This window comes from Meles meles, chromosome 1, assembly GCF_922984935.1.
Source record: "Meles meles chromosome 1, mMelMel3.1 paternal haplotype, whole genome shotgun sequence".
Lineage (NCBI taxonomy): Eukaryota > Metazoa > Chordata > Mammalia > Carnivora > Mustelidae > Meles > Meles meles.
In genome coordinates this window covers 31053747-31070638 of record NC_060066.1, presented here as the reverse complement: position 1 = coordinate 31070638, position 16892 = coordinate 31053747, and positions in this window count along the sequence as shown.

Genomic DNA, 16892 nt, shown 5'->3' with positions numbered 1-16892 from the left:
TGTAATGTGTCTAGCTATGTACAGCCATCACTATTATAGGCAGTAAGGTCTAGGTTTAGTTTGTGTTATGTTAAAAATACATACTAGAAATGGGTGACCTGGTTAACAGTGGACTGTTGATAGAAACAAAGTGGTTCAGTTAATCCTGACCTTGGACCATTTAAGCACATTACAAAACAAACACACTTTCCCAGTTATTTTGCAACTTAAATAGTTTGGTTTTAATTCTGTTGAGCTTGTCATTTTTATATAAATAAATATTTGTTTAGCAGTATAAAGTATCACGGTGGTGAAAATTTGGTAGTATCTATAGCTGTTCATTTATCTTTTATGAGCTTCTCTTTTTTCCTGCTGTCTCTTCATCCAAAGGTTCTTTTTGGTCCTGAATTCTTCTCATGCTGTACTATTTTCCTAGCAGCTTTCAGTCAATTTGCCTATAGAGAATTTGCCAATGTTTAATTAGCCAAAAGGCAATTTCCTAAGTGGCTAAGCCTGTGAAAGCAACTCCCCCCAAAAGATGGCTTTTTGCAAACTGCTTTTTGGTAAAATTATCCATGTTCCTCCCTGGATGAGTGACCTTATCCATTCACAGAGAATGAGCTACCATTGTACTCAGCTCTCCAGCATCCATATCACTTGCATGACATTCAAGGTATGTTCCATAGACACATTAAATTTTATATGCCTAAAAGTCCCCTTCTCAGTTCTAGTAATTCCAAATTACTCCTCCAGTATTTCAGATCTCAATGAAAAGCACCACTTGTCACCCACTTCCCCAAATCAGGAACCTGAGCTGTTATAGATTTTTTTTATTCTCTCATCACTCTCTACGTGCAAACAGTTGCTTAGTCCTGCTGATCTGAATCTCATAATTAAATAGAGGAATAAAGTCATCAGATATGTGTTTCCCATAGACTCCTAAGTTCTTCTTAATCAATCATCTTCTCTTCATTATTGTTGCATACTGAAGGTTGGGTCTGCCCCATTCATTTCTCTCTAAGCAATTCCAAGACCATTACAATGAGATCATAATCTGCCTCCACCTAATTTTCCCCTTTCATATTCTTCCTCTACTTTGCTACTAGAATAAGCTACATTCCTATATTTAAAATTATTTACAGACTCCCTGTTATCTAAATCAGTGGTCACTAAAATTTTCCATGGAACACCAATCCTGAAAGATGGCCTGTATTCAAATAAGTTTAGGAAATGCTGCAAACGCTGTAAGATAAAACACAAATACTACAAAATCATCTGTGTCCAAATAAGTTTAGAAAATACTGCATACTATATCGTCCTACAAAATCACAAAGGCGACTCACACAATAAATGTCCTTATAAGACTTGAAGAAAACCAATACATAACACTGTCTAACCCAGCATATTCCAGATGTATTCTCCGCCCTCCAACCCCTGCCAAGTAACAGCTATTAATAAGCACTGGGAAACATTTTGAAAATGCTGGCATATTGTGATTTGATCATGCTAAAGAACTGAAATAAATGGCTTGACCCAGTCCACTGCCCCTGTCTTATTTCCTGCCCTCTTCACCTCACAGTTCCCATTCTGGGAATGTGGCATGTCTTGCAGTTCCTCGTGAGCAGCGTGTTCCTCCCCATGTGTCTTTGGCATGTTACTCCCTTTACCTGAAATGCCCTATTCTAAACCCACTACCACTTCCACCTTCTAACTCCACTCATCTTTCAAAACACATCTCCAATTTCATCTCCTCTACGAAACTTTCTGACCTTTCTGATCTACCTTTGGTTTCCCTCATAAGTCCTCCTACTCATTCAGCACTTACCATCTTTTAACTAAAACCAGCTTTATTTCCCCTATGTCTACATCTCCTCAGGAACCATATCATTATTATAAAGTAAGTGCTCAAGAAATAGTTGTTGAACTGAAATAAACTGACCCATGAAGAAGATAATAGATGATAATAAAAATTTTAGGAAGGTATAAAATACTATAATCCCTCAGTATTTAAAAAGTATATTTGAAAAAAATTGTTTTCTTTTTAAAAAGGCAGTTTGTTCATCCTATTTTTTAAATTAATGTCATTTTATTTGTTTGTTTATTTATGTATTTATAAATTTTACTTAATTAACATACAGTGCAATATTGGTTTCTGGAGTAGAATGCAGTGATTTATCACCTACATACCGTGTTATTCTATTTACTAATGTTAGTGATTTGTATTGAAATTTTCCTTTTCACTTGCATCTGCATGTTTTGATCATATCAGATATTCAAATATTTTTTCTTTATTAAAAATAATGAAAAAAAGAAACTGCTAAAAATGCTCACCATGGCAACATTCTACTGTGGAACCACACCGCCACTTTGAATCTTGAAATATAAACACACCTAAAGCCAAAGTAAGGACACTGAATCCAAGTATTTTTTCAACCTTATTTAACAACAGCCGGTCTTCATTCTATTTACTTCAAACCTACCAGTCCTGTTTAGGGTGTGAAACAGGTCTAGGCCAAGCCTCCTGTGTTTAGCTGTACATAAAAGATGACAGTTTTTCTCCTGGGTAAAATAACTTCATGCCATGTTTCCCCCCAAATCTCAACTCACTTATAATCAAGATCTAGGTTTCCAAGAGTGAGCAGAGATCACTGGCCAAGTACAATGTCCTTATCAACTTATGTGTGAATTCAGGTTGTGTCCATAGGCGTAATGTATAACAAATGTTTGAGGTGAATATTCACTAATCCTAACTGATTTACTTCACGTTAAAGAAGATATCTCCTGGGGCGCCTGGGTGGCTCAGTGGGTTAAGCCGCTGCCTTCGGCTCAGGTCATGATCTCGGGGTCCTGGGATCGAGTTCTGCATCGGGCTCTCTGCTCAGCGCAGAGCCTGCTTCCCTCTCTCTCTCTCTCTCTGCCTGCCTCTCTGTCTACTTGTGATCTCTCTGTCAGATAAATAAATTTAAAAAAAAATTCTTTAAAAAAAAAAAGAAGATATCTCCTTCACTTATTTGTTCATTCATTCAATAAAAATATGCTGAACACCTGTTATGTGTCAGTTGTAACACTGTCAAAAAGGCCATACTAAGACAATAATAGTAAACATAGCATAAGTAATATATTAAAAATAGGGGCACCTGGGTGGCTCAGTGGTTTAAGCCACTGCCTTCGGCTCAGGTCATGATCTCAGGGTCCTGGGATCAAGTCCCACATTGGGCTCTCTGCTCGCCAGGAAGCCTGTTTCCTCCTCTCTCTCTCTGCCTGCCTCTCTGCCTACTTGTGATCTCTCTGTGTCAAATAAATAAATAAAATCTTTAAAATATATATATATATTAAAAATAGTAAGCACAAATATGAATAATGGTTGCACATATTGAGTACATACAATGTGTAAGGTGCCATGCTAAGTCATGTGTATATATTATCCCATTTGATCTTTACAACAAGCTTATGAAGTCAGTGCATTGCTATTCTTTTTCATATAATAGGATACTGAGACTTAGAGATCTTGGTATAACACCTGAGACCAAAGAGCTACCAAACATCAGAATCATGTTTGAATCCAGACAGCCCTTCTACTGTGAAGCTCCTGTGCCTGCCAGGCAAAATAGCCCAACAGTGGTCACACAATATCACTCTACCAAGAGACTTCCCACACATACACTCCTTGCCCAACTGCTGTTATACAATATCTTAAATAGAACTGATGAGGAACAATTTCAAGGGTTTTAAAGTGGCAAAGGCATAGGAAATCAAATTAAAATGTTTATTTTTTAATCAAACAACTTTGGAGCATATGGTGCTAGCAACTATTCGATGAATATTAACTAATTGTAGTTAATGGTAAACTGTAGTTAATGTGGTTGTACTGTATGACCTTTGAGGTACCTTCAACCAGGAGATTCTGTGATTAAAGAAGTGGCTTAACCCAGTTGTTTCTAGATCCCGTCTCCAGACTGTCTCTCAAAAATCACATTTAATTCAGGTTATTTCCAAAGGAATGGACTGGACCAAGCAAGCCACTCATCTGTATTTATACTAAAAGAAAGAGGTCACCTGCAGAAGAGTGGCCAGTTAGGACACTTGTATCCTGTGACAGAATGGAACTCAAGATATAAAACACAGCAAATGTGTTCTATGGCATCATGGAGGAACAGTCAGGCAGAAGCACTACCTGTGTAACTGTGTCCAACTGTGTAACAAATGAGTTTTCTAGGTAAGTCAGCTATTCGAAAACAGTGATAAATATTTTTTATAGATCCAGCACACTAGAAGCTGCTTTATAGGATTTGATCAGTGTAATGAATTATGGTAGATCCTGAATGTACAATGAATGCAATTCCCTGATGTTCATCGTGTAAATTTCCTGCCCTACCCCAGTCCCTGGCTCACTTAACCATCTATTCTCCCCATAGGCCAAAAAACAAGATTGCTTGAACAGTGTATTTCCTGACCAATTTATTAAGATGGCTGCTTGGGTTATACAATATTCCCAACCCAAAGGCCGCTCACTGGCAAGAGAAAATAATCCCTTTTTTAATTAAGTAGGAAAAAAAATATCAGACTGAATTCCAAGCTATTTGACCAGATTGACCTGGTCTTAGACCTCATTCACATTTCCATGTGCTCAGACGTGAACTCCAAATCCCACTTAAGGTTCAAGTTTTGTTTAAAGTACTGTTTAGGGGAAAAGAGTCATTTTTCTAGCTCTCCTGGAATTTGAATGTCAGTAAGGTGATAACCAGGTGCCAAAGTGATAGGCTGTTACAACATAACATGATCCAAAGTCCACTTATACACAGAAGTTCTGGACTTTGCAGCAAGAACTGAAATGCTATACATCAATTCCTATGTCCTGAATGTATCTTTTCCCCATGGGAAGCAACATTTTCACAGGAATTTTGGAGCTAGGTCAACCAGTGACCTGAAATTATATTGAAGTCCAGGATCCTTACATTCCTTAAGGAGGCAGTTGTAGCAAACCAAATAAAATACCTTATGTATGCCAGTAAAACTTATAGCAACAATATGACCATATAATCATTGTCACTTAAAAAAAATGGGTATTATGGAGGGCACATATTGCATAGAGCACTGGGTGTGTTGCATAAACAATGAATTTTGGAACGATGAAAAAAATAAAATAAAATTTAAAAAAAATCTAAAAAACAAAAATTGTATGACCAGAATGAGAGAGCACACCAATAATTTAGCTCATGATGGAAACACTCCAATTTAATCTGGTTGAAGGCTGCATATCCTAGATATTAAAAGCATATTCCCCAACAAATATAGATCTTGCTTCAAATCCTGCCTCTTTCATTCACTGGGTAATCTTGGGTATGAAAGAGAAGTTTCACCTTCCATAACTGTACCTCATGGAATTATTATGTAGTTTAAATGTGAAAATGTAGTTAGAAGCTCTTATTATACTGTTTGGCACACAGAAAGCACTCAGCAAATACTAGCTGTCAGGATTTACCCATTCAACTGACAAATATGGAAAGTCTGTAAGGGTCAGGGACTAAGAAAAGACTAAGGTAAACAGATGAAAAGAACTAAAAGCAGGATGACAATATGGTTAAAACATTGTTTTTAAAATTTTGTTTGTTTGTTTTTTAACTTTTATGTTCGTGGATATCTGCCCATCGGCCCTGGTTCCTCCAATGAAAATAATGGTAAGCCTCTCTAAAATGGGATGCCATATCTGCAATTTCTTTTGAACGGCTTTTCTAGTATACAATGATTACTTTGTGGTTGACTAATTTTTCTCTGTCACAGGGCAAATTTGAAAGTTTATGAAGTATATACTCAACCAACAACATAGCTAAGGCTCAGATATACTTTTTTTTTTTTTAAATGTTTATTCGACAGAGAGAGATTACAAGTAGGCAGAGAGGCAGGCAGAGAGAAAGGAAAGCAGGCTGCTTGCTGAGCAGAGAGCCCAATGCGGGGCTCGATCCCAGGACCCTGGGATCATGACCTGAGCCGAAGGCAGAGGCTTTAACCCACTGAGCCACCCAGGCGCCCCTCAGTTATACTTTCTTATATACGAGTTCTATCACTGCTGAACTGAGATCATACCACGGGCTCTGAAGAGACTGATACGATTAGAGGACCTTTACAAAATCAGAACCTCTAAAAACTAAATAGATGCCCTTACCCTAGCAGAGACCTAGCTTTTTCAGAATTGCTCAAGGTATCAGGGGTCCAAATCTCATAGGATGTAGCTGATAGTCTGTCTTCACTCAGCTTTGTTGTGATTCTAGGCACATGGCAAAAGTATCATGGATTGGTTTAAAAACAGTGTTGGTACTCACGTGTATGCATGTACTTGTGCACATGTGGGTTGTGTGTGTGTATTCTGAAAGTTACCTAGAGAAACATTCCATCTGCAAATGACAAAAGTGAGCCACAAAAATATAATATAGAGAATTGCTGAATTAAAATTCATAATACATATAATTAAAATTAATGGTTTAGTAAACCAATGACATAATTCCATTGTCTTCTGAACTTGGTATTTTATTTATTTTTTTTTTAAATCTTGAGAGAGAGAGAGAGAGAGAGAGCACAAGCAGGGGTGGGGGCTAGGAAATGAGAGAGAGGGAGAAGCAGACTCCCTGCCGAGCAGGGAGCCCCACACAGTGCTAGATCCCAGGACCCTGAGATCATCACCTGAGGTAAAGGCAGACACTTAACCGACTGAGCCACCCAGGCACCCCTTGATATTTTAATATTAATTATATGATTTAACTGCTGTTTTACTCACATAAAAGCTCTGAAAATTTTATTGTCTTTGGCTCATTAGTTTGATCTCAGAAGAATTTTGAAACTAAACTCAAAGCTGTGAATCAATTTTCTTTTTTTGACTTTGGATAAAACTTACATTAATTTCAATTTTTACTCCATGAATACAATCCAACACTGGCATCGTCAGGTTATGACCCAGGTTATGACTTTAGGATTGAGTATATTTCTTATATGATTCTTCTCAATTTCTTTTCTTTTCTTTTCTTTTTTTTTTTTTTTTTGGAAACGGTAGGAAAGTGCTAGTTCCTGGGTTAGAATGGTAGTTCTGTGTTGTTACTGACTAATGATGGGAAACCAACCAAGTCACAATTTCTGTGAGTCTCGGTTGTTTTACTAACAAAATAAGAATCACACTAATGAGTACCAAGGCCCATCCCAGTTTTTAAACTCTATGATTCTTTTTTTCAACTAACAGTTAAGGTTTAGATTATCTGATGAATGCAAAATAAAACATGTCTTTACTTAAAAATTAATATAAGCATATATATGCTTCAAGAAACTTAACTGTGACAGAATATTTGAGTTGAGGGTTAGAAAGATTCCTTTAAAATGCTTCATATTATGAGTTAAATTCAAATAACTACTTCAGAAACTTTTATTTTTGAGGAACTGCTCGGAAGAAATAATTTTGTTAAGTAGAGGCCAGACGACGAAGATTTTAAAATAAGAAAGATCTAAATTCAAATCCTGTGTTCATGGTATCATCTTGGGTAAATTATATCATCTCCTAGGCCTCAGTTTCCTCATCTGTAAGGTAAGGATAATATGTACCTCCTAGGGCTGTTGTAAAGATCAATGAGACATAAAAGGCATCTACCAGGTGACTGGTACAGGATAAACATTCAAATATAACCTACTTTTTCTTTTTCCTTTCCAAAAGTCTTTGTAGTTAGGGCAAAAAGTCCTTATTTTAGTAGAAGCAAGAGTGAAATCAATAGGCTGTGGATCTCCTGAGTCTAGGGAGGCAATATTTCATAACAGTTACCAGTGTGCAATTTAGGGTCTTACAGACTTGCATGCAAATTCAAGCTCTGTGTTACCTTTGGGAGCATAGGCAATTTATTTAAGTTCTCTGAGATACAGTTTTTCATCTGTAAATTGGTTATTATGAGGCTTAAAAGAGATACACAGTGGAATAGTATCTATATCACATCATTAGAACATAATAAATCAAAGTTGTTGGTATTATGCTTATGCTTATTATATTCTCCAAACTTGAAACAGTGACTGGAATAAAGAAGGAAATCAATGAATATTTCTGAAGGAATGACTAACAAATGATTGTTCCTTGGTTGATGAACAACACTGAGAATCTCTGTGTCTTCTGGGAGCAAGGCAGGCCCTGGAATCCCACAGCTTCCTATGGAAGGCATGTCATTTTCAAAGACATCTTTCTTGACATGAAAACAATGCCATGTAAACCACTTGTGTTCTTTTTATGGAACCAGCTGGGGATTCCTCATGGTTTTTGTTCTTAGTTAGAAAAATATTCCATGACATTTTTCGTGGGTGTGCCCCTGATTGTCTATAGCCAAGCACCGGGGCGATGGGTGATGGTTGGGGGTGGATATGGCTAAAAACTTTGGGAAATCTGAAATAAAGGTTACATCAGTCCCACTGGGTATTCTTTAGTTGGTTCCACAAAAAAGATCTTAAAATTGTTTACTCTTATAAACATTGTATACTCTTATAAACATAGGTTAAGAAATACTAGCACCTCATTAGATTTAAACAATGACAGCAACAATGACAAAATGACATTAGAGTATTTATAGTTTGATATGTATGTGCCTCTAGAATCCAAAAATATAAGAGTTCTATTATTAGAACATTTAAAATAAAATTATATCATAATTTTAGGCTGACATTTAAAAAACAACCTGTGAGCTCCCTCTGCTGGATCTTCAGACTGTCAGTACCAGAAACAATTTTAGTACCTTATAGCTACCTCATCAATTGGATTACCCATGGTGATGAAATTAACACAAAGAAGTGATGAGGGTCCATTTCCAAATCCACAGTAAAACAGTTTGCATGGAGCACTGGGTGTTGTGCAAAAAGAATGAATACTGTTACGCTGAAAAAATAAATAAAATGAGAAAAAAAAAAACAGTTTGCCAAATAAACTGAAATATTTTTCCATTAATATTAAAAAATAAGCACTTTATTTTGTTTCATTTCAAGTAGGAGACAGCAGATTTTTTGTTTTATGTTTTTAAAAGGAGGCACAGACTTTCTTCAAAGAAGGGTCACATGTGGTCCATGGTGCCTGTTGCCAGGGTAACCATGTCCTCTGTCTATACATGTCAAGGCCAGTTGCTTCGTTTGGAGACAGACGCAAAGGTAATAAGAGTCAGGTCAAAAGAAACAGAAAATGCAAATTATGATGCTCACACTGCTTCAGAAAAATTACAGTGTGGTTATCCTGCAACTCAACTTAGAAAACCTTCCTCTTTAATAATTAATTTCTTTAAATTTTATTGGTATTACTGTCTCCTTAAAAAAATATGTTCTGGTAAATACATGAGCACTTCATGCCTTTGCATTGGGGACTTTCTCTATTTACTAAACTTGGAAGGAGATGTGAGGACAAAATGTTCTTCAATAAAATTAGAACTTCTCTCTTTTGAGAGTCATAAAACATTTATCTAAAACTCTATAAAAATATTACCCCTTTTAGTTTATACAGTATTTCTGAATAAGGGTCTTCTTCCCTTTTTTTTTTTTAATGTCCAATGACCCTGAATTTAGATACTGTATTTACAAACTGTTTGCTGAAGGAAGGCTATAATTAGTATAAAGAATACTGAACTCTACTTTGAGAATGGCAAGTTATCGGTTTACTTTGCTTGTTTATATGAAGTACAGAAATAGAACTTATTGCAGAAGACTGGAGTCTGATCTATTAATTTAGTGTAGATTTTTATAGTGGGATGCACAACATTTAAATATACAAGTGAGTTCTCACGTATTCATGAAAAAACACTATTTTGTCAAGTTTCATGGACTTCACACTATTTACTTTTTATTACAAAATTTCCAAACCCATACATTTTTTTAAGAAAACATTACTTCATAAATATTGATAGTGGTTTCCATTTCAAAAATAGCCACAAATACGTCAATATATTTAAAATGACCTCTTTCATAATATCTCTAGAAAAGTAACCAAAACAATTCCTTAAGTTGAAAAGTCCAAGTTACTAGCTACAAGGATGATATAGTTCCTTGTTTTGCTTATAAAGGTTAAGCACATATTTCCCCAAAGTCTTCATTTTTCATTTTCTCTCTTATAATACATTATGTTACTGGAAATTTCAAAAAATCTTCATCAAAAAGGAGTGCATAGCCATTACTTTCTTTCCTGCAGAGTTTCCCCTTGGGCCCACCTCCAAAAGGAGCTGGAGGAGCTAAGAAGAAATGATGTATGTGGTGAAATACACGCATGTAGAATGAACTATGGATAGTCTTTTTTCATTTAAGATTTATTTTAGAGTTTTAGAGAGAGAGAAGGAGAGCAAGCGAGCAGAGGGAGGGGCAGAAGGAGAGAGAATCTCAAGCAGACTCTCTGCAGAGCGCAAACCCTGATATAGGGCTCCATCTCATGACCCTGAGATCATGACCTGAGCTAAAATCAAGAGTTGGGTGCCCAACCAACTGAGCCACCTAAGTGCTGCCCCAAGACAGAGTGTCTTGCAGAAACTGTGAACCATATGCTCCATTTACTGGGGACAATCTTGGTTGATACTTATTTTTCTGGCATTATTAACTGTGATTTCATTCTCAAAAATTTCTGCTTTCAATGGTAAGTTATATGACTATCCTATGTACGGTATAAGCACTTCTGACTACACTACCATTTGTTTTCTAGAATACCATTTCTAAATGTCCATTTACCTGAACTTTAATCTCTCCATATATCAGAAGTTGTACAGTTGTCTGAGAAATGTTGCATTCTATAGGCAATAGTCTTCTTGGTGAGTATTAGATACATTCACACATTTAAGGCTGCCCAACCTTGCTTACTTCAAAAATTCCAAAATTTTTGGACTATCATCAGCCCCCTCATATTTTTGCACAATGCTTATTAATAAAATGCAACATGGAGCTACAACTATCCAGTTACATGAGCATTGAAATAATATGCAACATGAAGTTGTAACTATCCATAGTTACAAGAGCACTGAGTTCTAATTAGCACAGGATCCATACACTATTCCTATACTTATTTTACTGTATCCAATCCGAAGAATTAAAATTGTGGGGAAACAAAGGTATCCACCATTAGAATGGCAGCTGCACGAATTCTGCTAGAGAATATCAAGGGTGCTCTAATTTAAAGTAAAAAGTATTCATTCATAAAGCTCATGTCTACAATGCTTAGTTAGAAATTAGGCTGCATCTCCCCCCACACATTCCATTGAATCCAGTTCTTTATTTAGTCCTTATTATGTTCAAAGCACTAGTTACACACTGTTTCAGGATGCAAAATAGAAACTGTTATATCCAGGGACTTAGAGTAGGTAAGAGAATCCTCCATTCCTGGTATGACTTACTCTGTTCATTTTTCCCCATACCACTCATAGGTTTCTAACATGCTATGTAATTTTTAATTGATTTTACCTACTCTTTGTCTTCTGAACTAAAATGTAAATTCCTTAAGAGTAAATGTTTTGTCTCTTTTATTCAAAGAGACTTTATTTTGTTTCTCTTAATTTACCTCAAACATTAAAAATAGCAGCATAAAGTCTAGGTTTAATCAATTTATCTTGAACAGGTTAATGAATAAATGAACTCCTTAAGGGAATCCTTAGTCATGGGGCTTAGCTCATTTTAGGCATGATTTCAGATGAATGAAGAAATAAAGGTGCAAATGCATGAGAAATCAGGTATGTAGGTGGATCTCAGAGAAATACATAAGATTGGAAAGGTATGCTAAGAATGGAGAAACTTGAATGTCATGTTAATGGCCTGGTTACCACATATTGTCCAATTACTATGGGTCATGTACTATGCCAGGAATAATATCAACATATTCCTATAACAAACCCAAAAGGTAAGTATTATTTACCCCCTATTTTAAATGAGAAAACAGAATCTCATGAGGGTTAAGTAACTTGTCCCAAATCTTAGGAACTGGTAGTGAAGTTAGTCAAATCTAATAACCTGCTGAATCCAAGACTTATGATCATTATACTGCCTTTCATTAGGCAGTGAAAAACCATAAAGATAAGTAAACAATGGAATAAAATCTTTGCCTCATGTTTTTATAGATAACTGCCATCACTATAAGTGAGAGATTACATAAATAAAAAAATGAATATGAGGTTTTAGTAGGAGCTGGAGTTCCAGCTCTGGAACTAAGAATTCAGGATGAATTCACAGATTCCAGAGGTGTGATATCCAAGACAGTGGCTACTAGCCTCATGAGACTACTGAATGCTTGAAATAGGACTAGTCCAGACTGGCATACACTCTAAGAGTAAAATACATACTGGATATTAAACAGATGTTACCCCCCAAAATATAAAATATTTCATTAAAGATTTTTAACTTATTACATGTTAAAATGATGACACTGTGGATATGCTGAGCTAAATAAAGTACATTAAAGTTAAATTAATATGTTTCTTTACTTTTTGTAAGGTGGCTGCTAGGAAAATTATACATCTGTCTTGCATTAGATCTCTATTAGACAATTCTATTCTATTATAATAAAGGAGGTTCTTGAATTCTTAATCAATCATGAGGGAAGAGCTTAGAATAAGTAGGTCAAGAAAAGAATCTTGAGAGAAACCGACATTTAGAAATCATGTAAAGAAGGAAGAAGTAGTAAAGGAGTCTAGGAAGTTGATCTCAGATAACAGTATCAAGAAGTAAACTTGGCGTATATATACCACATCTTCTTTATCCATTCATCTGTTGATGGACATCTAGGTTCTTTCCATAGTCTGGCTATTGTAGACATTGCTGCTATAAACATTCGGGTACACGTGCCCCTTCGGATCACTATGTTTGTATCTTTAGGGTAAATACCCAGTAGTGCAATTGTGGGTCATAGGGTAGTTCTATTTTCAACATTTTGAGGAACCTCCATGCTGTTTTCCAGAGTGGTTGCACCAGCTTGCATTCCCACCAACAGTGGAGGAGGGTTCCCCTTTCTCCACATCCTCACCAGCATCTGTCATTTCCTGACTTGTTAATTTTAGCCATTCTGACTGGTGTGAGGTGATATCTCATTGTGGTTTTGATTTGTATTTCCCTGATGCCGAGTGACGTGGAGCACTTTTTCATGTGTCTGTTGGCCATCAAAAGAAATGAAATCATGCCATTTGCGACGACGTGGATGGAACTAGAGCGTATCATGCTTAGTGAAATAAGTCAATCGGAGAAAGACAACTATCATATGATCTCCCTGATATGAGGACATGGAGAAGCAACACGGGGGGGTAGGGGGATAGGAGAAGAGTAAATGAAACAAGATGGGATTGGGAGGGAGACAAACCATAAATGACTCTTAATCTCACAAAACAAACTGGGGGTTGCTGGGGGGAGGTGGGATTGGGAGAGGGGGAGTGGGCTATGGACATTGGGGAGGGGAGGTGAACCATAAGAGACTATGGACTCTGAAAAACAACCTGAGGGTTTTGAAGGGTCAGGGGTGGGAGGTTGGGACAACCTGAGGGTTTTGAAGGGTCAGGGGTGGGAGGTTGGGGGAACAGGTGGTGGGTAATGGGGAGGGCACGTTTTGCATGGAGCACTGGGTGTTGTGCAAAAAGAATGAATACTGTTACACTGAAAAAATAAATAAAATGAAAAAAAAAAAAAAAGAAGAAGTAAACTTGGCTACATGTTGCAGAAAGGTCAGGGAGGATGACAACAGAGAAGAGGCTGCTAGATTTGATAATTAGGAGCTTATTTGTTTTTAGGACTCTTTAGAGTGGTTGTGGGAAAAGCTGGTTTTAAGAAAGGGGTAGAGGTGGGACTCAAAATACATACCATTTAAGTAAATGGATGATATGAACATGTTAATAAATTTAATGGAGGGAAAGAAATTAAAGATTCAAAAGAAGAAGAGATCTTTGCCATGGCAAAGTCCCATCATCAATTCTCGAAAAGTAACTCACCTAAGAAAAGATTCAGTATATTTTTCCATTGAAGCTATAGGGAAGGAAAGGAAATTCAGGAATTCGTATCATTGTATTTCCCATAGTCTCTGAGATGAAAGAGAGAAGGTTATAAGCTGAGAGTCAGAGGGTTGAGGCTCAATTTGTGAGCTTGAGAAGCGTGAGAAAGGTTTGGAAAAAACATAGCAGCATATCATCACTAAGGAATGACGGAAGATTGGGAAGTGAGCAGTGAAGAGCCAATGGAGTTTGGATAGCATAAATACTCAGAAGCATCTGTTGACACAATGATGTTGCTTTCTCCAGCAGAGCTAAATTTTCTGAGGTTTACCCAGGATTAGAAATTGACAAAACAAGTGTGAATGAAAAACAAACAGTTCCTTCTGTTGCTCCTGTGAGGGTAAATAAAATTGTAAACATGGTGCCCTGATTAGATTAAAAGAAGCTTCCAAAGCCAGGAGGGGAGATTTTAGAGGATGGAAGGGAGTCAGTCCCATTTTGCTGCAACACATTTTCTTCATCTGCCAACTGATCTCACAGGCATTTATGAGGTCCCAGCTCATCCTTGCAGGGTTCCAATCAGCTGGTGATTTTCTCTTGACTGCCTACTGTGTGGACTTCAGGCTAGCACCAGTCAGAGAGACAGCTTTCATGCACTTTACCCAGCACCCACAAATTAATCTGTAATTAATCCTTTAATTCACGTGATAGAGAAAGAGAGAGAGAGAGAGAGGTAATCTTCCTACTGTTTCTCCTTCTCTAGCTGAATCCTAACTGATCAAAATTAAAAGCCTAGAAAAAAAAATGACAAAACCCTGGAGTTCAGGAAAAAGACATTTCTTTTACACATTCATTTATCAATTTATTCTAGGTGTCAAAATCATATGTCATGTAAGATATGAGTCTTGACAAGCATTCATTAAACCAAACAAGTAAAATAAAACTGTCTGCATGAAGTAGAGAGGGAGGTTCAAGGCAGGGATGATCATTCTGCTTGGCTGGATTTCAAAGGAATGCTGACTTGAGAGTATGGTCTATTGTCTACAACATACATTAGAACAAGAACAAAACCAATTTCTCCTTTGGCCCAAGATACTGAACAAGAAGTAAAAGGTGAAACTGATGCTTAGAAGTGATTTTCAAGAAATGGTGTGGGATCTTGAGTTTTAAAACTGTAATTCCACCTCAGATATCACCTAGTCATTATCACTCCAAATCAGCTTATTCTCCCATATTCCATGAACAGTAATTTCCAGGTTACTCAAACACAAATCTCTGCAATATTCTCTACTCTTTTTTCCCCCCCAATTTCTTTTAGCACCATTACCATCTTGCTGCCCCCGGCTACTGCCTCCTTAAGTGGCCACCAAATCCTGTTATTTCTATTTCAGTATCGTCTCTTGCATGAATACCCTCCTTAGAAACTCTGTTGCTACTGCCATAAATAAGGCCATCACTGCTGCTCACCTGGGCATTTTCATGAGCCTTCTAATGGCTATTTCTGTTCCCAAAGCTCCCACAAATCATACCCAGTCATTTTCCTGCATAAATATCGCTGAACCTCTTCTAGATATTTCAAACTCCTTATCACAGTACCTTTTCATTCAAGGCTCTGACAAGCATTTTCTACATTTCCCATCACTTCTCATCATTTATCTCTAATAGATTTCTGCTGGTCATTCCTAAATGACACCATTCCTTCCAGAACTTTGTGGCTTTGTGTGTACTTTTCTTGGCTTAGAATGCCCCTACAACCCTCTACTTGTGATAAATGTCTCTTAATTCTTCAAGACAGGTTCAAGTTCTCCATCAGGCACACTCCTCCCTGACCCCAGAGCAATATATGTGAATCTTTTTTGACACAAATTTCATGTTAAATAATAATTATTAATTTATATAGATGCTTTTCATTTTGGTACTTTCATCTCCTGAGGGCTATAATAGCATATATTAGTAATGCTCTAGCTAGCACACAGGAATGGCTTCAGAAAAGTTTATTAAACAAATGAATTAATGAATTAATTAATGGATATCACAGAGAACCATATTTCAAATGGAGGTTTACAGTTATTGTGCAGGCCCTCAGCCTATCTCACAGAAAACTATTTCATCTATTGAATACAATAGTGTAAGAGTATAAATATCTTTCCTAAATACTCCTTCTTAGAACTTCAGTTGCAAAAAAAGAACAGTATTTCATCCACTTAATAACTTAAACCTATATTGTGGCCTGGCCCAGAAAACTAATCACAATTTATACTATTATTTCTATAGTTGAGAATATTCCTCAGTTTATGAGAAGGGCCACTCCAGAAATTAGAATTCTCCACCTACAGCCATGCCATCTGCTTGGCTAAATAGGGAGAAAGACATGGAGGGAAGAATGCCAGAAACAACATTTATTTTTGTTTCACAAGGCATGGCTGCTGGGCCCTGGCATACAGTAAGAACATAAGCTTGTGTTTTGAGGTATACAACTTCCCTCACCCTAATCAAGACTACTTTCAGGCTATGTCAGAGAAGTCAGAGAAAAGGGATTCACAGAATAGCTCCTTCTCTCTGGAATATCTCTTTCTGCCCATATATTCTAATGCCAGCTGCAATATTAACTTAAGCCATGGATATTTGTAACTCTGGTTACTGGAGTCCCTTTGGATCTTAAATTATCGGAGAAATCACTGAATAAAATATTCCTGAATATCTCAATAATAGCAGCATTTTCATCTAAGCAGTCATTTGACAAACTTTGGTTGAATGCTTGCCATGTGCTAGCCAATGTACTCAGCACTGGGGATAGAGATAAGTAATAGTTTTGTGAACAAATTATCAGCCAATAAAAGTTTATTATACATGAAGTTATATACAGAAGTGGCAAAAATAGACTATTTCTACCCTGGTGTTTATATGCTAGCAGGGGAAATGTGTATGATTATAATGTGATTATTTTTCAATAACTAAGTGTGTTTAAAGCAC